The sequence below is a fragment of the Colobus angolensis genome, unplaced genomic scaffold, assembly GCF_000951035.1.
Source record: "Colobus angolensis palliatus isolate OR3802 unplaced genomic scaffold, Cang.pa_1.0 Scaffold18, whole genome shotgun sequence".
Classification (NCBI taxonomy): domain Eukaryota; kingdom Metazoa; phylum Chordata; class Mammalia; order Primates; family Cercopithecidae; genus Colobus; species Colobus angolensis.
Genome location: NW_012114932.1, coordinates 11,005,278 through 11,032,798, shown reverse-complemented (window position 1 = coordinate 11,032,798; position 27,521 = coordinate 11,005,278).

The window sequence follows — 27,521 nt, the reverse complement described above, 5'->3', positions numbered from 1 at the left end:
ATTTTTAAATAAAGATAGTTCTTTTTATTTATTCACATATTAACCACTTCTGGGGTGCTCTAAATTCTTTTTTTAATTATGTTTCTATGTAATAATATTTGACTTTGGCTTCAAGAATTCCCTTTATCATTTCTTGTTAGTGCAGATATGCTGGGAACAAATTTTCCCAGCTATTATTTAACATGTCTTCATTTCACTATCATTATTGAAGGAGAGAGTTTACAGTATCTTTTTTTACCACTTTAAATATACTATTTCATAGACTCCTGGCTGCCATTATTTCTAATAGTAGCTAGCCATCATTCATATCATTGTTCATTTGCATATATGTTTTTATTTCTGACCACTTTTAAAATTTGTGTTTATCTTTTGTATTTAGCAGTATAACTATTACATGCCTGGATGTGGTGTTCTTTCTTTGCTGAGCATGCAGCTGAGATCCAGAAAGGCTATGAAATGAGAGTAAGGACTTATACCTTAACCATGACTTAGGATAAAGAAAATAAAACACTATATTCCTATTTTAAGACAAAGTTTAACAGATTTAATAGGATATGCTAGCAATTTAACTAGCTGCCAGAACAAAATTCAGCACCTTGTTAGCCAGACTAGACCACTAACCTCTCCCAGCCATTCATGGTCTCTGAGATTTCTGTACAGCAATTGGGCCTACAGCATCTGCTCTCTGCTGGACCTGACAATCTGCCCTCTGCACATGCAGAGCATCTTTCAGCTAGGGTGTTGCAGGGAAACTGTGCCATTTTCTGGGACAACCATCTACATGACTCCCTCCTCTCTTGCATCATACTCCACAAGCCCCAATTATGGAGTATTGGGATTAACACAATGAATTATATTGGTTCACATTTGAATTAACAAACTAGTTTTGCATTCCTATGAAAAAGTTTAAATATAAACTGTTTTAGTTATTTTAGGGTTCACTTATGAATATTTTGTTAATAATTTTTGAGTAACATTGGTCTGAGGAGTTTCGAGTAATACTGGAATCATGAGTAATACTGGTCTGTAATTATGATGACCTCATAAAATGAGTTGGGAAGTGCTCCCTCCCTCCATCTCTGTTTTCTGAAAGCTTCTTTGTACATTAGTATTATTTCTGCCCTAAATGCTTGAAAGAATTCACCAGTAAAATCATTAAGGCCTGTAGTTTAGTTAAGGCCTTCAGCAATCCCAAGCTGCATTCTCTGTCTTCCATTCTCAGCCCGGTGGCTCAGAGAGGCACCTGCCCTCTACTCACATTCCATTTTCCTGTACCTACATTGGGAAAGTACTGCCAGGCAAAACCGGGGGGCAAAATGAATCATATATCTTAAATTTTCATCCTCTCTAATATCACAGTCCTCTGACTCTGATTGTCTAATATATGAAAACAATTGCCTGGTATTTTGTTCAATTTTATACTTACTTACAAGTCACTTAGGGTAAGTTCAATACCAGTTGTTGAATTATGGCCAGAAATAGAAGCTCTTTTTTGTTGGACTCCTCAGGTGATTTGGAATGTGTAGCTAAGATACAGAAGCACCGTGTTAGCTCCTGAATGGCGGAGAGGCGAGGCTACTAACACACTTGTCAACTGGGAACTCCCAGATTGGAGACCAGGGCAGGAACAAAGATTACCAGAGAGGAGATTCCAATAGAGCAGTACCCAGTTTTTCCTTCCTAGAAGTCTTTTTTTCAGAAGATAAGTTCCTGAGACAGCATAGTACAGTGCATACTATTTCAGAGTAAATAGCTTAAATTTTAATTCCAGCACAGTCAATAGCTATTGGGTGCACATCGTTTAGCTTATTTTTCTTCATGCACAGAGAATTGGACATAGAATGCTTACGTTTTCTTCTATCATCTAGAGTTTGAGAACCACGAATATGATGCTATCTAATGATTTCTACAACCATATGACACATATGAAGGCATTACAAATCAGCTATCATGAAAAGGAACAAAAAACCTCATGGAATGGACTCATGCCTTTAAAAACAGAGATTAAGTGTGAGTTAAATGGATCTGTAAGAGGCTACAGAAGTTTTAATATATTGTCAAGAACTCTTTGCCAAATTTCAAGGTTTTCCAAAGCAGGACACATGCTGAATCCCAAGTAATTGAGATGATCTGATATTTTAAAGGCCTGTTTTCTGCTCTCAAATCTGCTGTATTGTTAAGAGGACCAGTGAATCCATTTTTATTTGATTATAGCCAAGTGAAACCATGGGCAATGAAGAAAAGGGACATGCACAAAATGACTACTAAACTTTAAAAAACTAATTATTTTGAAAGTGTGCACAGGAGAAGACTTATACTTTGCCTGCATGCATATACTCACAAGCTTTTTTACCAAGTGTGCATGTTAAAATAATAAACTTTTTTTTCCTTCTGATTTCTGTTTCTCAAGTCACATATGGGCCCCTCTCAGAAGCATTAGAACTGGTTCTTGGGCTAAATTTTCTGAGAGGTATAATTTATTTCCAAGGAGAGAGTAGCCTAGAAACTCTCACTAGGTAAAATTTTTGGTGCATATTGAATTGTAAAACTACAGCATATTTGTCCTTTAAGGCAAGACTTTGATGACAAGACTAAAATTCTAACAGAAAGTTTAAGCTGGGGTTCTGTGCATCCTTGTCTCTTAAATGTCCTGATTTCCAGCCTCCCTCTTATAATAGTATAAATAACAGACTTCCCATCTTCTTCAGTCCTGCTTAGACTCTGATTTTGCTTTTGCTCATGTTGTGTTTCCTACATCAGTAAGAAATTCAATCAGAATGGTCCAGACAAATTCAGTTGGGTTTTCGTGGCTTTCAAGAATAAAAGCAAGACAACGCAAAAGGAAATATTTATGGAAATTCATTGTGAGACCCATCCCCGGCAGTCTGTAGAAAGAGCACTTTGTGTATAAGTAGGGTGAAGGGGTCTAAATGTGGCGTAACCTTGGTAAACTCACACACTTTAAAAAAAAAGGCATAGGTGTTAGGGTTAATGACAATTTCACATCAATATCTGGCAGCATGCTATTTACAATAATGGCATATTATAAGAACCTGTATTTTAATTATAAGAAATAAAAATTGATGACAGCAACAAGTGGAAGCACATTATGCTCTAACGATTTTCTAATAAAGTAATTTGCTCATAGATCACAGGGAATACAAGCAAAAACCTGTTAATTTTGAGCCCAAGTAATTATTTTTTAGCCTTTAAATATTAAGCAACTTGTATGAGGCTTCTCAAGGAGTACAAACCAATGGTTTCTTTCCCAGCAAGTTTTTGGGGAAGGTGAAAGGGTCAAAGGCAGAACCTCAGAGGTAATTAAATGCACTTAAAATGCAAACGTTTACCTGGAAAGGACAGGTTAAGTTTGTTTTTACCCCGTGCCTAAACCAGTTTTTTTACCTGAGGCCTATGTGATAAATTAAGAGACCTGTGCAGATTCCTAAAATCCCACTATTTAGATAAGAAGGGAGCACACAGCAGAATCTGTAGAATTTTCACAAAATCTACCCCACTCCATCCTCAACTATAAGCTAATTTAATCCCAGAGACGGTAAATAGGAGGATTAAGTCTAACAATACATATAGAAGTGTTTTGGCAATTACAGAGTAGTATATAAATAGAAGTTATTAAGACACTTTTGACTGGAAAAGAGAAACGGTTTTTCATACTTAATTACATTTCCCTCTGTATTTCTAAAAGTAAGCCATCTTGCAATTTTATGTTAAGAAATAGTGAATGGTTGTATTTGCATACAGGCAGTAGCATAGAAATTATGTTCCTATTCAGTGGACCTCCAATCAAGCAAAACAAATTGACAAATTAAAAACACTAGGGATGAACGTTGTGGCAGTGGAGCCCTTGGCACATGTTTTTCTTCCTTATTTTTCTTTGCCTTACGTGGGGCTGCTTCTAGAGTTTATTTTCAAAGGTAAAAAAAAAAAGTGATAAAGGAAGCAAAGCTAACAAGGCAGATGGCTTGTCAAATTAGAAACAGGAAGGTTTTCCAAAAACGGAATAAAGAATGTGGAGACTATGAGAGCTAAATGTTCACTGTGGGCCTGTGGTGCAGTGCCTTAGATGTAAAAATATGGAATCACCATAGTTCAGTCTTTAATTGTTCTGCCTACTTAGTGGGTGGGAGTGTTCGTTGTACATCTTCCTATACTCTTAAGGAATTCTGGGCTTTTGCTCATAGTATCTCTCTGATTTTTCTGGAAGATGAACTCTTTAGCAGGTGAACACAGCTTACACGCTAACTCACAGCTATGCCAAGGGCATGAGGCAGGCCCAGCTCTGTAGAGCATTGCTGCAAGACAGTGGAAAATGGATCTGGGTTCGAAAATCACCAATTTGTACACTAAATGTATTTCTATGGGAAAATTAATTAACTTCTTTTAGGATCAGTTTTCTAATCAATAAAAAATAATAAAGACAATAAAACTACCTAGTTAAGTTTCATTCAGAATTGAACATTATCAGGATTTGTTACTTACATACAATATAATAGCTACCTCTATTGAGTCCTACATGCTTCACCTTCCATTAAGTACCTTGTATGTATTTCTCATTTAGTACCCCCAGACAACCTTATCCCATAGGAAATATTATCTCTTTTCAAAACAGAAGCACTGGAGCTCTGCGAAGTTCATGCTTAGGTTCTTATAGCTAAAAAGTACAAGAGTCAGTGGGAGGGGCTTGTGTAATTCAGAGCCTGCTTGCTAATTACTATAGTTTGTAACTAGTCCAAGGCCATGGGAAAGAAAAACTCATTTTTGTATCTTCAGTCCATGTGTGAGGGAGAAATAAAAAAGTTGTCTCCATGGTCTTCTGCAATGCTAAAATTGTTGACACCTAGAAAAGAAAAACGATGATTCCTTCAAGCAACAGGAGATAAAGGAATAAAAGAAAGATAAAAGATTAAATGAAAGAACATCTTGGCTACTCTTATGACCTAAATGTTGGTGTCATTCCAAAATTCAGTTGAAATTCTAATTCCTATTATCATGGTATTGGAAGGTAAGGCCTTTGGAAGGTAATTTGGTCATGAGGGTGGAACCTCATGAATGGTATTGGGGACCTCATAAGAAGGAGAAATGAAGAGAGAAATGATCTCCCTTTGCCATATTAGGATACAAGACCACCGTCTTCAAACCAGAAAGAGAGCCCTCACCAGAAACTGGATCTGCTGATGCCTTGATCTTAGATTCTCCAGCCTCCAGAACTGTGAAAAATAAATGTTGTTTAAGTCACCCAGTCTATGGCATTCTGTATGAGCAGTCCAAATTGACTGAGAATGACTAAGTGTTTTAAGATGAGGGAAAATGTCCCTTAATTTATCAACCCTGCATTTTAACCAGGACCAGACTTTAAATAGGTATCTGAATTATAAAATATACTAGATGTTTACAAGAACTAAAAAAAAAAGGTGCAAATTTTGCCTTTTAATATCTGAAATTGTAGACACTGGTGCTTCTAGAGAAACTTTTTTATTCTGACTGAGAAGGATAAACTACCTGAAGAATGACTAGAGGTGAAAGACGATGTTAGATGAGTATCTGTTCTCTTCAGTAACTTTTCCCTCTCTTTCACCTCCTTATCCACAGCACCCTGGGGTGAAGGATAAGCAAGAAGCTGACAGCATTGCCAAGTTTGGGAACATGGAGTCAGATTTTCTTTCCATTGTATTCATCATCTGATGCTATTTCTTTTTTACTGTCTGTCTCCACCTCCCTTTTTGGGAGTCTCTGGCTTTCACCTCTTCTACCTTTCTCCTCTCTCTGATGTTGTTTCTCTGCCAGCCCTTTGAGTACCATCTTCTTTTTTCTATTTCCCTTTCTCTGTTATCCTTTAGTGTATTCTTTCTCTATACAGAAGTCATTAAAAACATAGTCTTTATCTCAAGAAACTGTTTCAAGAATGAAACATAACTCTGTATTTGTTAGTTCTTGTCCTTTGAGAATCAGATATCAAGAATTAAACATGTAAAATGACCTATTATGGAAGATACCAGGCAGAGAAAATGGAGAGGGAGACTGGGGAGACCTGGAAAGTCATTAGACCGCGGTGGTGGAGGTCTCATCCTGAGAGGAGAGATGGAGTTGAGGATGCTCCAGGTGGAAGCCGCTAGCCTGTAGTGTAGTTCTAAGCAAAGTTCAGTAGGGGGAGGTCTTGAGCCACAGTCACTCATCAAAGGAGTGCTACACGTATCAGGAGTGAGCCTGGTTTAGTACCCCTGATAGGATCAGGCACTGTCTGGGTGCAGCTGGTGGAAGCCATAGCCTCAGTCAGAATGTGGAGATAAACTTCAGAATGCAGAAGTGAAAGCCTTCAGAAAATTATGCTCTGTGATTTGTAAAGTACATTCTCATGGCCACCATACTCTTCTTAGAGATAAAGTCTGAGAGTGTGCGTGCGTGTATGTGTGTGTGTGTGTGTAAAATATCCCTCCATTTTATTGATGTAGACCTTACTTTTTGAAAAAAGGATTTGAAACATGTAAATAGAATACCTCTGTGCGCTATTTGCCAAATTAGAGACCTGCTCTGAGAATTGCTATCAGATCCACTTTTGCTAAGGTGGTAAAAGTTAAACATATTTTCAGCAGGAAAATAGTTATTTAACAAGCTATGATGAGACATTTGTGCATATTTCAATAAACGTCAGCAGCCATCACTGCTGCTCTTATATTGTCATATAAAAAGACATTTATCTGATTGACAAATTTCTTTTAAAATATGTATTACTACAATTACCTTAGGAGCCAGAAAACACAATAGTTGGTAAAAGTTGTCTTTTATGTGAATGTTGGTCTTATATAGCTTTAAAAAATCAACTAAGAGAAAAAAGCAAAAACGGAGAAATATGTTTAGTCTTATGAATTTTGAACTAGTCCGGTTAGAATTAAGTGTAAAATTTAATAGCTGTTACTGGATATAAAACTCAACTAAAATAAATGTATTCAATATGTTATACCTTCTAAAGACATTAGGTAAACGGATATAAAGGGTCATGATAATCAGGAAGCCAGAATTACATGTTCCAATCCTCATCCACTATTGAATAATGCTATATCTTGTCATACGTTCAATGGAGGTAGCATATTTAGCAAGAATGTAATGAAGAATACAGCAAAATACAGAAAGAAGGGGGGAAAACTGAGGAGTAGGCTAGTTGAAAGATACTATCACAGGCAGGTGCAGTGGCTCACGCCTCTAATCTCCGCACTTTGGGAGGCCAAGGCAGGCGGATCACCTGAGGTCAGGAGTTCAAAACCAGCCTGGCTAACATGACGAAACCCCATCTCTTCTAAAATATATGAAAACTAGTTGGGCATGGTGGCGGGTTCCTGTAATCCCAGCTACTCAAGAGGCTGAGGCAGGGAAAATTGTTTGGACCTGGAAGGCGGAGGTCGCAGTGAGCCAAGATCACGCCACTACGCTCCAGCCTGGGCAACAAAGCAAGACTCTGTCTCAAAAAAGAAAAAGAGAAAAAAAAGATACTGTTACAATATTGATTTCTAGATAATTTTGATTGATTTTTGATGACATCCCAGGTTTTGGCCCTTCTGAGCTTCCAATCACATGATATTCTCCGTATGGTTTCATGATTTTGTCCATGCACACCTGATATTTCAGTAAAAAACAAGCAGAAGTAGAGATCATTAATCAGAAGGAAGGAATGGACTTTAGGCAGAATATAGTAAGGATTGAGATGTGGTTTTCTGCCATATTTGGAGACAATAAGACAGGACAGGCAAGGCTGTATAATTAGTAAAAGCAATGGTGATATTGAACTTTTGAGACTGATAAGCTGTCAAGAGAACACAACCAATAGGGTGCATGTGTGGGGGGTGCAAGTGTGTGTGTGTGTATGTGTGTATATGCACACATACATATGTATATAGAAAGTATGTGTGTGTTTGTGTGTGTGTTTGTGTGTGTATATTTGTGTGTGTGTATACACAGATGCTCTTTGACTTATGATGGGGTAATATCCTGATAAACCCATCATAAGACAAAAACGCATTTAATACAGCTAGCTTAAAAAACATCATATCTTAGCCTAGCCTACCTTAAATGTGCTCAAAACACTTCCATTAGCCTGAAGTTAGGCAAAACTAGCATGAAGCGTATCATATAATAAAGTGTTGAATATCTTATATAATGTATTGAATACTGTACTGAAAGTGAAAAACAGAATGGTTCTATGTGTATTCAAAGCATAGTTTCTACTGAATTTGTATGTCTTTTGTATCACTGGAAAGTCAAAAAATCATAAGTCAAATCAGTGTAAGTCAGGGATCACCTTTGTGTACAGGAGGGTGTATAAAAATATTTATTATAAACAATTGGCTCACATTATTATGGAGGCCAGCAAGTCCGGAATCTTCAGGGTGTAGGCTGGCAGACTGGAGACTCAGGAGAGCTGATGCTGATGTTCGAGTTCGAGTCTGAGGCCATCTGCTATGGAATCAGGAATTGCTGATGTTGCCGACGAAGGCTGAGGGCAGTCTGCTGAATTCTTTCTTGCTCAAGGGAAGCTAATCTTTTTGTTTGATTCAGGCCTTTGGCTGATTGGATGAGGCCTACTACATTAAAGACAGGTTTTCTGCTTTACTCAAAGTTCATCAACTTAAATGTTAATCTCATCCAGAAACATCCCACAGAAACAGCCAGAATAATGTTTGATCTTGTCAAATATCTGGGCAACCCATGGCCTAGCCATGTCAACACATATAAAATTAGCCATTATACAAGTCTTCCAGGTTTCCCAGCTCTGGCAGCAGGAATAATTAACTAGGTGATTTACGGCACACTCTGATTCTATGTAACAGTGAAAATAGGTCACAGAAGTTCAAGTACCTCATAAAAAGTTTTTGGAGACATATGCTCTTTTCTTAAACTTAACTTCTTAACTTGCTGAAATTTAAAGGGCATTTTTCTGTTGGCCTTTCTATTATGGAATATTTGTATTGAGGTGTAGCACACATGCAGTACATTACACAAATCTTAGGTGTTAACTGAATATTTATATTCATGTAACCACCATCTAAAGCAATATATAGATCATTTTAAACACTCCAGAGGACTTCTGCATTTCTCTTTTCAGTTCATATACCCCAGAGAAAAACACAACTCTGATTTCTATCACTGAAGATTAGTTTTGCTTTTTCCTGAATGTAATAGAAATCATACAAAGTTTTCTCTATTAATGTCTGGCTTCCTTCATGTTGTCTGAAACTATAACAGAACTGTGATTACCTCCATGTGTGATATAACGGGTTAGCTTGTCATAGTTTTATATACATGTGCTGACAAGAGAAAACAAAGCTCTGTGTAAGAGACACAGACTGTTTATTACTTATAGGAAAAGAGTAGACAAAGCAGCATCTCAGCAGCAGTTTCCTGTTCCCCAATCCCCACAAACTGATGCAGTGAGAGCCAAATGCCTACCTACATATGCAATGGGCTTGCATCACGAGGGAGGAACCCCGAATTACGAGACTTGCAACTTACATATACTGGCTGGCACACCTGTCACTCTCCTTCCCAGAGAGAAAGACCTTTACTCTGCAATTTAAACATATCATCTGGGAAACAAGAAGAAAAGATTACTAACCTGTAATGTGAACAAATGTATCTGAAAGAGAGGAAAGAGGCTTTATTGATTTGCATGTCTCTAGGGGTTTGTATCTTTAGGGAGACACCATCTCTAGCTTCTAGGGCATGTTTGCAAAAACATCTCCTTTACTCCGAATGCCTAGATCAGGCATTCACCCTGAGATATCCAAGGAAAATTGTCTCCCTCCCAACCTCAACGTTTTTTCTTAAGATTAACACATGTGTTTGTAAATAGCAGCCATTTATTCTTTTCTTACTAGTGCCTACTACTATCGAAGTTTATTTATTTAGAAATTAGTTGTTGAGCACCTTCCATGTGCTCAGACATGATATTTGGCACTGAGGCTACAATAACAAAAAGATTGATGTGTCTGTATTTATGAATCATGGCCTCTAGTGCAAATTTTAATATGTAAGTTCCATAGGTCCCTTAGTCTATGTTTGATGTTCAGATAGCTCATGATTCTTTCAAAATTCTATGTAAAATTTTGTGCCATGTTATATACATTCTTCTGGAGAGAGGAGTGATTGCTTTTATCAAATATACAAAGGTGTCTATAACTCGAAACACTAGGAATTGCCGATATGATAATTCCATCTCAGAGAGATCTCAACAGACTTTCTTTAGTCTTGCTTCTTCCACCTTATTCCAGACCCCAAGTGTGATGATTAATTTTATGTGTCAACCTGACTGAGCTAAGGGATGCCTAGAGAGATTGTAAGACATTATTTCTAAATGTGTTTATGCAAAGAGATTAGCATTTGAATCATAGCCTGAGTCAAGAAGATCCAGCCTCACCGATGTGTGCAGGCATCATCCAATCCATTGAGGAGCTGAGCATAAAGAGGAGGAAGGGTGAATTCTCTCCCTCTCTTCTTGAACTTGAATATCTGTCTTCTGCCCTTGGACGTGGGAGCTCCTAGTTCTGGGGCATTCAGAGACTGGGACTTATACCAGCAGTTCCCCCACCTCCTTCTTAGGCTTTCAGAGTGGGATTGAATTGCATCACTAGCTTTCTGGTTTTCTAGCTTGCAGACAGCAGATGCTGGGATTTCTCATCCCCCACAATTTCTGGTGAGCCAATTCTCTATCTATCTATCTATCTATCTATCTATCTATCTATCTATCTATCTATCCATCCATCTATATCTTATTGGTTCTGTGTCTCTGGAAACCCCAACCCCTGAGTAATACACCAAGCCTATAGTTTCCTTTCATTGTCCCTATTGTCTACCTTCTCTCCTGAGCAGTAGAATTTTCCAAGAAAATATGAAAAGGATGATTGAAAAAGGAGGTGGGTAAGAGTGGTCACTAAACAGTATGCCAGATGAATAATTTCATAATTTTTCTGACTCCTTTTGATTATTCTTTCCCTTGGACTCTGTTGCTAGGAAAATCTGGCTTCTTTTTAGTGTCTTGGTTAAGAAACACTAATACAAACACTCAAGACTAATAAACAGTCATAAAAAACCACTTGAGGCCCACATTAGCACTGTAATGTTGCCAAGATTTAATCCAGAAAAAAACCCTATTGTCACAAAATGCTCAGAACTGCCCTCCTTGGCAGGACACATTTACAACAAATCTTCCTAAACTCAATACTCACCTGCCTGTGTTCGATTTCTTCTCACCTAGCATTAAAAATAAATTTAACAAATTGACTCTCTTCGTCACTTGAATTTTTGCCTTTTTGGAATATTTGCATTTTAACAGGGGTATGCATGAAAAATAAGTCTTTGCTTGAGGGAATGTATTACTAATGTTAAAATGTTAGACATTTGTTATAGTCTAGTTGAAGAGGGATTTAAAGATGAGTGAGTTTTTCTGTCATGCTGTCACATAGCAGTGCTCAAATCATATTCTGTCACTGTCTCCTTATGTAGGCCTTTATAAAATCCTCTTTCCTTGTTGAAAATGTTGCTTTTGGGAACAAAATGGCTGCATGTCACAATATGATGTAGTAGAAAGAGCACCTAAGTAGACCTCAAAGAACTAGCCCAAATCATGGATCTGCCAATCAGTCTGGCATGACATTGCTCATGTCAATTAATCTCCTAGAGATCCAGTCTGATTATTGGTAATACTGAGATGATTATGCTTGTGATAAAACTTTATTAACTGAAATGTGTTTTGCAAACAGGTATTGTCAATGCCACCATTATACCATAATCGCCCCACATGACCTTATCTGGACTTTATCTACTAGTGATAAAGACAATTCTTAAAAGCTCAGAATTACAATGCTTTCAAAATAAATATATCAAAATGTGGTCCCATTGGACTTTGGGTAATAGTTGAAAGGTTGAAGGAAAGAGGGGAGAAAAAGAAGAGTTGAAGACAAGAGATTCCGCTGACTTGTCAATGTGCCACAGTTATTTTCCCTGGAAGAAACATTATAGTTACAGGCACCTCTGCAGTGTAGAACTCATAAGTATAAAGTTCGGTGCTGCTATAAATCAAGAGCATGTTGCATACCAATTTAGAGATCACTTCAAGTGTCTCTTCATTAGTCAATGGGATGAGAAAGATCAACCATTCAGTCACCAAGATATATGAAGTGACTTAATAGTGCTGGTCTTCTAGGCACGTTGGTTATAGCAACTTGGTGGAATGATAAGTGTGTTTCACCCTGTAATCTATATGCTAATAAATTTGAGAGTGTTAAAAGAAAGCAAACACATTCACTGCTTTTAGAAAGCAGGATACAATATTTCATGGACAGCATTAACATTGAACAATTCATGAGCTGTTGGAACCCCATTGTTTCAAAATTTATAATAACACCTGTTAAAAGGTGGAAAACAACAGAGAAAAGTAATTAATCATATTCTTTGGCTTAGAATATTGCCAGTTAGGTCAATTGCTGTTGTAGTCACATCTTTGTCTAGAAGAACTGCGGTTTTAACTTTCTTCATAGCTTTTCAGCTAAGAATTTTTCTCAGTGAAAAATGTCTCCTATATTTCTAGATGAGAATGAAAATAGTAGCATGTCAGCTACTCTTTAGAAAGGCAGAACAAATACAGAATCCAAAAGTGGCATACTTAATGGAAGGAATTGGAAAGACAATATTCTCGCACTTGGAAAGAAAGAGACATAGGGATAGGGAAGAACATAACTAACTTGTTCCTTTCTTTTCCCTCCCATTTCTACCAAATCATGTCCAATTTGGAAAAGAAAAAGAAAAAGAAAAAGAGATGTGCCATTTTTGTACTTAATACTCTATCATATATGAGCAGCAAACAATTAGAGAACATAATAAATACCTTTTGGTACCTTGAGGAACAAAAATGGAAGTATAGAGTTCAGTGTTTTCAAAAACACTAAACTATAACTTTATGTTTTCTTGGCATGATCACATCAGTTTTTGGCTCCAAAGGTGGTCTAGTTTATTATTCCTCCAACTTAACATTCTTATAGTTAGGTTTGAAATTCTGACATGTCAACATCACAAGGACAGATGAAGTATTTATTAAATAATACAGAGGCCAACAGAAGACCATTACTCAGTGATATACTACTTTGAAAAGAACTAGAACATGAATATGCTCTTATATATGACCCAAGAGATGTTCTCCTGAGATATACGAAAAGCTCTAGCTGGTGGGCTTCATAACCCTCCCTTCATACCTGCAACCCACAAAATTGATTTGTAGAGTTTTAAGTAATGTTGATAACACACGGTATTTTTTTCTTGGCCTCTCAGAGATAAGTCTTGTAAGAGAAGAAGTAGAAAGTATCGTGGCTCATACAATAGTTTACTAAAATTCCAAAAGAATGCAATAGCACTGTTTTATTCTGTAAATGTTAACTGCATTTTGTTTGTGGGGAAATTGGAAAAGACTCACCTGGGATTCAAATTGAGCTTCCTCTTCTAACCTCTACTACTGTGCATAAAACTTGAAGAGTCAGAGACCACGTTAACCAGCCCAGAAGATATATGTACACTTAGGATTTTTGAGGTATGTTGTAATGAGGTCAGGTTTATGAGTGTTCTTGGTTGGGAGAACCTAGTTTGTAGGTTCATAAAATGTATAGAACAAGTTCTGTTTTAGTATTCAGAGGTTTCCTTTGAGCCCAACATTTTATGGGGTGCTATTTCCAAAAAAATTAATATTTAATGTAATTTAAAACATTATTTACTTCTTGTAATATTATTCAGATAAATAACTTCTAGAGCATTTTTTCTTAATTTCTGATCCTCTCTTCTGTAAGTCATATATATAGAAACATAGAAATGTAAAAATTTCATAGGCCCTCTGAAACTTATGCTTGGTTCAACAGATCCATGGTCCCCAAGTTAAAAACCATCGTCCTGGAAAAACTGGAGTTGTATCTGCTTAAATATATTAGTGTCATTTCCTAGGTAGTGCAGGGACTTGGTAAGCACTTCTTAAAATCTTTTGAAGAAAATAGCAGATAGAATATTTTCTATTCTCTACCCTAACATCACATTTACTGTACCACTCAGAGACCCAGTAAGGTCATAAGTTGTCACTTTGAACATTCTTGCCTTTCATTGCTTGACTATAAGGAAGACGAGTCAGGAGAGTAAAGTTCCTATTTCAGCATTTCATGAATCTGATCATTACATGACCTCAGAAAGTTACATTACGGTCTTCTCCCTTGTATTTTGTTTGTGACACTGGGTTAGCTAATAAAGGGGACTCAATGAACTTCAAATGGTTTTGTAAAAGAGAGACAAATATTTTGTTTGCTGTTTTTAAATTTTTATTTAACTCTCCCTCCCTCTCTCTTTTCTTGGCACACAAAAGCTTGTTGGACTTTATGAAAATTCTATAACTCAGTAATGAAACACTTTGCTAATGAGAAGCGAATAAATGCTTAGCAATTCCACTAAAACAAATAGAATCACATGAGTTTTATAACATGGTTTTAGCTTCAGATACCACATCAAAATTCATCTGCCTGCCCAACCTCAGCTGTCATAATTTTACTTCCCTTGTTACTTTGTCATTGAATTAGTCTGGTTTTAAATCAAATGAAAAACAATTTTTTAAAATGAGAACTATAAAGAAAGGCTGTATAACTCAGCTTTTTCTGACTAAAAAATTTATATACAAATTCACCTCTATAAATGAAAAGCTATAGAAGTAATAATTTTCATCCCTGATTGACTCCAATATTTTTGTCATTAATATGAGAAACAGCCAAACTAGACAAAAGAAAAGGACATTTTATTTTCACAGTGAAACTCGGGCACAATATTAAGATGTTCTGGGACTATATGTATGCCAAAGTTTGGTCTTTTATTCAATAACTTACAAATTAAGTGTTTTAAAAATATGTCTTAAGGAAAATATTAAACAAATACAAATGTAGGCAGAATAGAATGATTCTGTGACCAGTCTTTAAACTGATTTTGAACTCACTGATTGAGTTATGGTATTTTAGAGAAAGAGTAAATAGTTACTGCTTTATTTCCTTTCCATTCACATTTCTTCTGCTACATTATTAGAATTGAAGCTAAGTAAATGCCTTTTATGTAAAATTAACAGTTGCTTGTTTAGAAAAAGCCAAGCAGTTCAAAAAGTATAAAGAAAACATGTTCTTTAAACCATATGAATTTTGACCACCTCCAAATTACTCTAGTTATTATTTGCTGAGCCCATTTTGTACACCTCCTTACAGAGATCAATAGGAAATGGAGCAAAAAGTGTTATCCAAGACAGCATGGTACCGGTACAAAAACAGACACAGAGACCAATGGAGCAAGATAGAGATCCCAAAAATAAAGCCACACACCTATAACCACCTGATCTTCTACAGAGTTGACAATAACAAACAATAAGGAAAGGAATCCCTGTTCAGTACATGATGCTGAGATAACTGGCTATCCATATGGGGAAGACTGAAACTAGGCCCCTTCTTTTCGCCATATAGAAAAATTAACTCAAGATTGATTAATGACTTAAACGTAAAACTGCAAACTATCAAAACTCTAGAAGAAAACCTAGGAAACACCATTCAGGATATCAGCCTTGGCAAAAATTTATGACCCAGTCCCGAAAAGCAATTGCAACAAAAACAGAAATTGGCCTGGCACGGTGGCTCATGCCTGTAATCCCAGCACCTCGGGAGACTGAGGCCGGCAGATCACGAGGTCAGGAGATCCAGACCATCCTGGCTAACATGGTGAAACTCCGTCTCTACTAAAAATACAAAAAATTAGCCAGGCGTGGTGGCAGGCGCCTGTAGTCCCAGCTACTCGGGAGGCTGAGGCAGGAGAAAGGTGTGAACCTGGGAGGTGGAGCTTGCAGTGAACCGAGATTGCACCACTGCACTCCAGCCTGGGCGGCAGAGCAAGACTCTATCTCAAAAAAAAACACAAACAAACAAACAAACAAACAAAACAGAAAATTGACAAATGGGATCTAATTAAACTAAAGAGCTTCTGCAGACCAAAAGAAACTATCAAGAGAGTAAATAGACAACCTACAGAATCAGAGAAAATGTTTACAAACATTTGTTTATATACAACAAAAGTCTAATATCCAGAATCTATAAGGAACTTAAATCAGAAAGCAAAAAACAAATAGCCCATTGAAAATGGGCAAAGAATGTGAACAGACTCTTTCCAAAATAAGACATACATGGACCCACAAATACATGAAAAATTCTCATCACAATTAATTATTAGAGAAACGCACATAAAAACCACAATGAGATATCATTTAACCCCAGTAAGAATGGCTGTTATTAAAAAGTTGCTGGTGAGATGCTGGCGAGGTAACAGAGATGATGAAACACTTATGCAGTGCTTATAGGAAAGTCAATTAGTTCAGCCACTGTGGAAAGCAGTATAATTTTTCAAAGAACATAAAACTACCCTTCAACCCAGCAATCCCATTACTGGTTATATACATAAATCAGTCTACCAAAAAGACACATGCACTTGTATGTTCATCACAATGCTATTCACAGTAGCAAAGACATGAAATCAACTAAGATGCCCATCAACGATGGACTGGATAAAGAAAATGTGGTATATACACACCGTGGAATACTATGCAGCCATAAAGAGAATGAAATCATGTCCTTTGCAGCAACATGGATGCAGCTGGAGGCCATTATCCTAAACACACCCACGCAGGAAGAGAAAATCAAAAACCACATATTCTCACTTATAAGTGGGAGATAAACACAAATACACATAAAGATGAAAATAGATCCTGGAGACTGCTTGAGTGTGGGGGGTGGGAGGAAACGTGGGTTGGAAGATTACCTTTCAGGTACTATTCTCACTACTTTGGTAATGGAATCATTCATCCATCAAGTCTCAGTGCAGACATGCAATTTACCCATGTAACAAACCTGCACATACACCCCAGTACCTAAAATGAAAAAAAAAAAATTTGTAAAGTATTATCACGCTATATTTACTGTTTAAAATAAAAATTGTGGAATCCAAATAAATAAAAAGAAATTAAGTAAAACCGAAATAATGGTTTCTTCAAGAGATATTCAATCCCTTAAAAATCTTTACATTTTAATATAAAAGGATTTATACAAAATTACTTTTGTATTTTAAATTTTATCTATTTTTATTTTTGATTTGAAACTATAATTCTGTGCTTAAATTGATTCACTATTTACAGCCAGTCTTTTTACCATATCTTCTCCACATGTAAGTTTTTGGTTTTTAATTTTGAGACAGGGTCTCGCTCAGTCACCCAGGCTGGAGAGCAGTGATGCGACAATGGCTCACTGCAGCCTTGAACTCCTGGGTTCAACCAATCCTCCAGCCTCAGCCTTTTAAGTAGCTAGGACTAAAGGCACACACCACCATGCCTGGCTAACTTAAAAAAAAAAAATTATAGGGACAGAGGCTCGTCATGTTGCCCAGGCTGGTCTCAAACTCCTGGGCTCAAGCTGTCCTCCTGCCTCAGCTGCCCAAAGCGCTGGAATTACAGTTGTGAGCCACCATGTCTGGCTCATAATTGAGTTTTTATTATGCTTCATCTCTTGTCTGACTGGTATCTATTCTACTAAAGAGTGCTTTGGTCCCTAAGCTGTTAACAAAGTTGCTGACTTCATGGAAATGTCTTGTGTTTTCTTTGAAGAGTAGATGGTATAAACTACTGGGCTACTCGTTCAGGACTTTTCAGATATTGTTTACTGTCTTCAGGAATTGAACATTGCCTTAGAGACATCTGTAGCCAACCCAATTTTCCCATTTGTACACTATTTGCCTTTCTTGTTCCGTACGCATTGTCATAGTCAGTTTATGCTGCTATAGCAAAAATGCCACACAATGGTTGACTTAAACAACAGAGGTTATTTCTCACCATCTGGAGTATAAAAAGTCCAAGATCAAGACACCAATAGATCCTGGTGGGTATCTAGTGAGGGCACTTTTCCTGGTTGTTGATGGTCTTCTTACCTTTGTACCTTCTCATGAGGGAGAGCAGAGAGAGATAAAACAAGTGCCCACTCGTGTGTCCTCTCCCTGGCCCCTTGTCTTTTTATAAGGGTACTAATCCCATTCATAGGGTTCCAGCTCCATGACCTAATTTACTTCCCAAAGGTCCCATCTCCTAATACCGTCACATTGGGGATTAGGATTTCATCATGTTCATTTCAGAAGGTACACATTCAGTCCATAGCATTCACATTATGTTTTTCTGCATTGTTAAAGTCCAGTAAGTTTCCCAAAATGTCTCAGACGATTCTGTGTCAATTTTACAGACTGCACTTTCAATTTGCAGATTAGGTTTGTTCTCATTTCTGTGACATTTTCACCTGTGATATTGCTTTATAATTTTAATTGCTCCATGTTTTCCGTACTCTTTTTCAGAGACACTAGTTATGCATAGACAGGATCTCTTTTTCTTTCATACATATCAACTTTCCAGACATCATTGTTGTTTCCATTGATCGTTTTCTTCCTAATATGACTTTTATCTTTATCATAGTTTAGTTTTCTCTTATATTTCCTCTGAATCATGCTAGGTTATTTTTTTTTCTTCATGCTTTGTCTTATAATTTCTTCTTTGAAGCCTTACATCTACCCCGAGATCTTTTCAGAGATCTTTTCTTTGAGACCTAACAGGTTGAATGTTTCTGTGATACAGGAATATTTGTTGCAGTATTTGGTAGATGTGCTTACAGTTTGAAGTTGTGAAAACTTCCTTGTTTCATTGGAGGTAAAAACCTTTTCTGCTCTATTAGTTCTCAGTAGGGGTGGCTTCCTTTCCCTGGGAGTGACCAAATGCTTAGAACAAACTGATTATAGGAACTAAGAACATGGGATCATTTTCCCAATTCTTCCAACTACCTCTGCCCAATAAAATTTGGGGTATAGGAGGATAGAATCATTTGTCCTGATACCAGAGGTATGACTGCAGGATAAAACACAATAAATATGGTTATAAAGAGCTTTTTCTCTGCCCATGTAAGAAGGGAAATTCGGAGTCAGGAACTTGACCATATGTCCAAAAGACTGGGCTGGTTTCGCCATGTTGCACTCTGTATAAAATAAACTTTTGTTATAGAGCTAAAATATGAGCAACACACTTTGGAGGTTCTAGTTCTGTTCAAACTTTTTTAAAGGTAGGTAGAAACCTAGCCACGTGTTTGCACCAGCAATAAGAATAAAGTCGTCCGGGCACGGTAGCTCACGCTTGTAATCCCAGCACTTTGGGAGGCCGAGGCAGGCAGATCACAAGGACAGGAGATTGAGACCCTCCTGGACAACATGGTGAAACCCTGTCTCTACTAAAAATAGAAAAATTAGTTGGGTGTGGTGGTGCATGGCTGTAATCCCAGCCACTCGAGAGGCTGAGGCAGGAGAATCACTTGAACTAGGGAGTCAGAGGTTGCAGTGAGCCGAGATCGTGCCACTGCACTCCAGTCTGGCGAGAGAGCAAGAATCTGTCTCAAAAAATAAATAAATAAATAAAAAGTCTAGCTGGAAACATCGACCAGATTATACATTTCTCAAGGAACCATAGTTTATTTAAATAATAAGCTAACTTTATATTTTCAGTGCCTTACACAGTGTCTAGAAAACAGAAACTGCTTAATACTAACAAGAATAATAAACAATATGGCTAATAGGTCATTATTCTTGTTACTGCATACTGGTGCCAGATGCTGTGCCAGTCACTTGATATGCCTTATCACATTTTAATTGTCACACCAAATGAACAACTTATTTACTCTTCCTGATCTTCCTGATAAGGAAACTGAGCCTCAGAAAGGTGAATAACCAAAATTACACTACTGTTTAATAGATACAGCCAAAATTGAACCAATGCTATCTCACTCTAGAGTGCATGTGTTTAACCACCATGAATGGAAGAAAGGAGGAAGGGAAGGACAGAAGAAAGGAAGCTACGGTGAGAGTAATGATTGACATAAGCAAGGATTTTAAGGTTCTAAAGCATTGTAGTATGAAAAGAAGAAAGGTCGATCTTGGAGCAGCAATGGAAAAGCACAAATTTGCTGTAGAGACTCTGGCACTAGGGGCACAGGGAGCGTGAAGCACACGCAAAAAAGCCAACACAAAAAAAAGTTGATTAGAAACCAATGCCAGCCTGCCAGTGGTGAGCAGGTAATTGTGGACATAGGCAGATTAGACAATGATACAGGGAGAATATTTGCCTCTAAATTGTTCGGTGTTTTTCTTAATCCCTGCCTTCCTAACTAACATTGGCTTTCCTTATCTGTTCTTTTCTTTTAAATATGTTAATAGGGACAGATCGAATGACTGATTGATTGACAGTTTTATCAAGATACAACTGATATACGAAAAACTGCACATATTTAATGTATACAATATTATGAGTTTGGACATAGGAATACATCTGTTTCCATTCACACAATCAAGGTAATAAATGAATCCATCACCTCCAAAAGTTTTCTCATGCCCCTGGGTTATTTTTGTTGCTGTTGTTGTTGTTCGGGTTTTTTTCTTTACAGTAAATATACTTAACATGGGATCTACCCTCTAAACAAAACTTTTTTTTTTTTTTTTTGAGACGGAGTCTCGCTCTGTCGCCCAGGCTAGAGTGCAGTGGCACTATCTCAGCTCACTGCAAGCTCCGCCTCCCGGGTTCACGCCATTCTCCTGCCTCAGCCTCCCGAGTAGCTGGGACTACAGGCGCTGCCACCACGCCCGGCTAATTTTTTGTATTTTTAGTAGAGACGGGGTTTCACAGCGTTAGCCAGGATGGTCTCGATTTCCTGACCTCGTGATCCGCCCACCTCAGCCTCCCAAAGTGCTGGGATTACAGGCGTGAGCCACGGCGGCCGGCCGGAACAAACCTTTTAAGTCCATGATGCAGTGTGGTGAAGTATACTTCAAGATTGTTCAGCAGACCTCTAGAACTTACTCATCTTGGATATCTGAAACTTTACACCTCTTGAGCAATTCTCCATCTTACCCTCCCATCAGTCCCTGGCACCTACCATTCTACTCTCTGCTTCTATGAGTTGAACTGTTTTAGGCCACATGAAATGAGATATACACATACAATGGGATGTTATGTGGTCTTAATAAGAAAGGAATTCCTATCATGTGTGACAACATGGATGAATCTGCAAGGCACTGGCTAGTGAAACAAGCCAGTCACAGAAGGACCAATCATTTTATTGAACACCTGGAGAAAGTGTAAACATGGGAAGAATACAATGGTACTCCATATGGACCAAAATAACTCTTGGGAACTCAGTCACCTTGACTCACCAAGAATAACTAGCTGCAGCAGGCCTGAAGTTGTTGGGATGCAAGTTTGACGAAAAGGACGATCAAAGACCCCATAGTCTGTTCCTCATTTAATTTTCTGTGTAGCTTTAAATTGGGATACACATGGACAACTCTGTGTCTGTACATGTATCTGCAAAACCACAAAATACTCAGTCTACACTAGGAAAACATAAGCCAACAATACTTAATATCCTCTAGCCTCGATGCTAATATTACTTACAAAAAGGAAGTATTCTGTGGGTCTGGAAGTGAGATCCTAGCTAAGGGAAAATAAGTTCATTGAACTTATTTGAGTCAACGTAGTGTGCTCCAGGTCTGGCTTTTCTTTCCTCAGTAGAGCTGAGTGACGTGACCCTTCTTGGCTTCAGTTGCTCACCATTTGGCGACAGCTCTATGTTTGCTGCACTGAGTCTAAAACCTATATAAAATAAATCACATTGCAGACACTCCTCAGAGTCCAGATGCACCGAACTATTGCATTAAGCAACTGAAGAATCTTCCAAGTTCCAGATCTTCTGAATTCCGGATTCTCCTTCTCATGTCCCCTGCTGTGAGGCTGGTCCTACTCAGAACTTACTTGCTGTGCTTTCTAATTCTAGTCTGCCTCTACTGCAATTCCACTGTCTATTTTCATGTAATATAATTTGATTCTTGGGAGACAAGGCCTGAGATAGCTCATTGACACCCATAGCTAGTTACCATCTCTGTATTCCGCATATCAAAAAGTGCTCCTATTTCCAGTTCTTCAGGATCTTCTTAAAGGATCGATTTCTTTATTTTTCTCATTGCTGTGCTTATTCTTGTATATATAGGCTCATTCCAACTACCATAATAACAACTTGTCACACCTTTCCGTTTTTATGTCAGGCAGAAATGATCTGTTAACCCACATCACCACCACATACCCACCCTCTATATTTTCTTTTACAAGCATCTGTATTCATATTGAGCTTACATAGGATAGATTTTTTTGACAATCAAAGCCCAAAAGGCATATTTACACATCAAGTGATTTACCAATGAAATATACACTATTACTCCTAATTATTACTACTTCCGTGTCCCAGTGACAATGCCAATTTTTATCTGAGCTCACATCTTACAGTTTAAACTGTTGTATCTTTCACCAGATCCTCTTCCCTGTCCCATATATGATCAGCAAAAGTATGTGATTCTTAAGTGATTCTCAAATGCAGCCAACCTGAGATGAAAGAATAAGAGGCATCAGTATCTCCTAAATAAATAGGGACTTGAGATTTAAAGAGGAAAATATGTAGTATGACTTGTTGAAAGTAAAAGAAAATTGAGAAAGTTTTGAAAATGGGTATTCCAAGAGGTATTGAAATAAAAATCCACAAAATCTTTGATCTATCCAGCCTTCCTCCAGCAATAAATTCTTTAGAAATACTTGTGTGATTGCACAAGTAAGAGCATACATAAGCAAGGGTATTAATTGGAGCTTTATGTTAGTGACATTTGAAGGTAACAAATACCTATCCTTTGGGGAATAATCAAATAAACTGGGATATACCTAAAGAAAAGTAGATCTCCATGTACATGTAAAAGTGATCCATGAAGCAATGTTGAAATTTTTTTAGAGCAAGTTTCAAACATTGAGTGGAGACATAATCCCATTTTTTATAATTCATGCTTCATACCCAGGAAGGTGCCTATAGTTTTAAATTATTCAATAGGGATGAAGATGTTTTATAAATGTAAAAGATTCTTAAAATTCATTGTAGGCTTAATGGTTTGAGCATTTCAACTGTCAAGGTACATGCTCAGATTCTGAAGGTTACTCTTGAAAATGTTAATGGTAGTTATTCCAGGGAAGTGGGAGGTCGGAGAAGGATGGTAAGAAGACATGATTTTTATTTTTAAAACTAGTCATCAAATGTATTTAATTTATAAGGAATACTATACAAACAACAACAACAACAACCTCTGAACAGTGTTAGCTACACTATCTCTTCTGTTGAGGAACCAGGCAATGTATTTTCTCTTATCTCTTCCCACCTTGCAGACTCTTTTTTTCCTTCCGTGACTTGTGAAAATATACCTTAAAAGGCACATAAGTAGCAAATAGCTTAGGTGTTATTGGATTGGAGTTTGAATTCTAATTAAAGTTATGCGTTTGACAAATTACAGGAGGAATAATGTATTTGAGTTCTTTGTAGTTGCTGTTCACATGTTGAATGGTGATGTGTAGGACATACGAAACCAGCAGACTTATGATAGCAATGACTTAGACTCAAGCTTTGCTTGGCCCCAGAAGAGGTGATGTTATCCATTTCAGTTAGAGTTTATCCACATGGTTTAACAACCCCATGTAAAACCATTTCTGTGAAGAGCAGCTGTTTCTTCCTATCTGCCTTTCCCCTGTTGTCCCTAAAAATGTTTTCATATATGCTTTGGTCCCTGTGCTTTGATACCATCAATGATGGACAAAGGTGTCTTACAAATATGAAAGACAATTTTCAAAAAGTTATTTTAAGGCTTAATATTTTGAACATGACTTAAACTGTAGATGCTTAGTATTTTCAGTGGCTTAATGTCATAAAACCCACCTGTTATTTTTGGCTGCTTTATTTGGACCATCTGCTCCACAAAAAAATGAAAAGCTCAACAGTGGATGGAGAATTGTCTACTCTTCATGTGTCAATAATTTATTTATTCTCTCTATCCAAGCCTCCAGGTCATTGCAAAACTGTTTATTCATTTTCCAACAAAACGGAAAGCCAGTATTTGGCATTTGGCTTTATTAAAAATCATCACAGGGAATTATATTTTTGAAAATTCATAATTTCCAATTTTTCTCTATGTTAGAATAGCTTGCCAGTTGCATTTATTTTAAGGACTGATTCTTTGTTCTTTCTGTGGCAGGTTGGGTATCAGCTGGAGAGGTATTTTTGGCGATGGTTAACCCAATCATGCATCATTCATGTTCAGGTAGCTATGTGAGCATCACATAGTCTTGTTCCTAAATTAAGATGGAGTTTCCACTAGAGATGAGAATTACAAAGGTCAAATACTTTGGTCGCCAACTACTTTCATTTGAATGAAATGACTTTGCAATCCTATCCTAATCTCTTGGCAGCTTAGGACACAGAGAATCACCTCTTAGTTTACTGCAGTTTATGACCATGACATTGTTCTTGCCAGGGTTCATTCTTACACCTTTGATCATCTCAAACAATAATAACAGCAACAATAGTAACAGCTAGTTTTTACTGATTGACGACTAGGTTCTAAATACCATACTAAAGACACCACTTATGTACTGCTCATCTTTTTATGTAGTGCTTCCTTTTTTTCTCTCATCTTAAGTTTTCTCTAAATCTTTTGCACCTTTTCTTCTTTTCCTTGTTTAGTTATTTCCTCAACACAACTGTGGACCTTACTTATGTTTCAAACTGCCACCTCTTTTTAGATGGTGGTTAACTTCATTTCTAGCTACTGAACTTAAACCTAATTTCCAGTTTCTTGTTTCTAGCTCCCTGTGGCATGATTTAGGATTACCTGAGAGAAACAAGGCCTAATGTTTTTTGAGTGCCTACTAGTGTTGGGCATTTTATGTGTTAGCTTGTTTAATAAACATAAACAACTTTATTCTCATTTTAGATTTGGGAAAATTTAAGTACAAATAACTTAATAATTTTCCTGAGATCACTGTTGGTTGTGAAGAAGCAAGCTGGGATTCAAACTCAAGTACAATTCTAAACTCCATAACTTTTATAGCATTTCATGTGCGTTTCAAATGTAACACTTTCTTCACATCATTGACTAACTACACTTTCTAAGGGTTTCAGGATATCATCCACGCATTGCAAAATATTATTTTTAATGTTTCTCTGTTTATCTCATCTCCACCCACCTCCTTTGACCCTCATCCAAGTCTTCAGTAACCTCACCCTCAGGTCATCCCAGCGATCTCTCTCCTTACTCTTCATTTCCAACTTTTCCTGCATAAAACTACCCAATCCATTTTCCTGAGGCTCTATTTTCCTACAGTCATTTCTTCACTATAGAACCTACAATATCGCCCATAATCTACCCATCAAAGCCAAATTATAGATTCAGAATTTTTCTTCAACTTGCTCTAAGCTATTTGTCCAAAGCGTTTGCTATTTTCTTAATTCACTTCACTCGCAGCAATTGTTTCACTGGGTTCTTCACACTCTGCTCTTTGCCACTCCTTTCCTACTTCCAGGAATCCTTTCCTTCTCTTTTTGGCCAACCCAATCTTACTCTGGTTCAAAGGTTCCAATGACTTTTTTCTTCCAAGAAAGTCATTTTGCTTGTCTACAGCCCACTAGCATCTCTTCTCCTCTGACTTCCTGCAGTGTCTGCAGATGCACTATGCATTTATCTGTTGCCTTATTTTTGCCTTCCATCATTCGAATGTCCTGGTATTATAAATAAACTTTTGAGGACAGAGGTCCTTTGTGCTACTCTTTAGAGCTTGGCATATAGAAGGCACTTGTGGTGTCCTCAATACACTATGACTGACATAAGCTGTGTACTTAGAAGGGACCACCATCCTGCCACACAGAGCCCATAGCCTCCCTGAAAATCTTGACTATAACCTGCTTGCCCCACAGGTGGATGAGACACCCCATCTTTGCTATTATATATGCCAAATAGGAAACAACAAACACAGTTTATTTAGCTCTTACCTAGGTTTCATATCTAATACAGTCATGTACCAAAAAAGAATTGGACTTATATGCTACCATTCTTCAGAATCTTCATATAATAACTGAAAATGTAATGCCTATTGTTTGCAGTCATGGGGGAGAGAGAACACGATGAGGTGAACAATAGTGTATCACTAGGTTTCTTACGTGTAGTCACAATTCTCTCTTCTTTCCAAAGGGCATGCTTACAAGGTAGTATTTGAAGGATATATAAAGCCCTCTCTGTCTCTGAAATGGGATCTATTATGAAACGGGTTGGAAGGATTCTAAAGAGCAGAAAATGTATGATTTACTCAAGTTCTTCTTGGGCTGAATCCAATACGTGAACTATTTTAAAGATAGTGCCCTCTGCAGAGATGTTTATTGTACCCTGATGAAGATGGATAATGTGACAATAAATATGGTAAATGGCTGGAAACCCAGAGTTCAGACATCCTGATGGCTCTTGAGTAGTAATCTGGGCAACTCAACTCAGTGTAATATGAGACCAAAGATCAGGGCCTCTGATGAGATTCAGCTTCTCAGCAAGAGGATGCAGTGTATGTAGGAAGCACTGTTTTACCTTTCCAATATTTTAAAACACATTGGCATCATCAGTGGAAGGCCATTTAAAGGTCTATAGAATTCCAATAGAAAAATCAATGACTAGTATAAGATAATACTAAGGTCACATAAAAATGGACATTAAATGGTCAGATAATCCCCAGAGATTTGCTGTGTGATTTCCAATGGGGCATCTAACAGAAGAGTGATTAAGTAGAATTTTAAATGCTCAGCAATACCTCTGCTTTGTTTGCAAATTAAAATTAGAATTTGATTTTAAATAGAATTTTAAACAAATTTTATATGTTCTTATTTACTTTTAGAGAAAGGGTCTTGCCCTGCTACCCAGACTGGCGTGCACTGGCGTGATCATAGTTCACTATAACCTTGAACTCCTGAGCTCAAGTGATCCTCTCACCCCAGCCTCCTGAATAGCTGGAGGTGAGAGGACACATGCCTGTAGATCCTGCCTGTAGACCCAGGGTGTGGTGACACATGCCTGTATACCCAGCTATTCAGGAGGTTGAGGTGAGAGGATCACCTGAGCTCAGGAGTTCAAGGTTACAGTGAACTATGATCACGCCAGTGCACACCAGCTTGGGTGACAGAGCAAGACCCTTTCTTTAAAAGTAAATACAAATATATAAAATTTTAAAAAATAAAGTTGAATCTACATTTTGGTATGCCAAAACATAACCTAAATTGTATGATGATGTGGAAACACAGTGATACAAAATACACCCGACAACAAATGGCAAAAATTATCGCTTTTGGTATTTTATCTTATTTAATCCACTGACCAATTCTGTGACATAGGTATTTGTATCCCCATTTTACAGGTAAGTATATTAAACCTTGGAAAGATTAAATAACTTGCTCAAGGTAAAAACTACAAAGAGGAAAAGCTAGGACTCAGAGCTAATT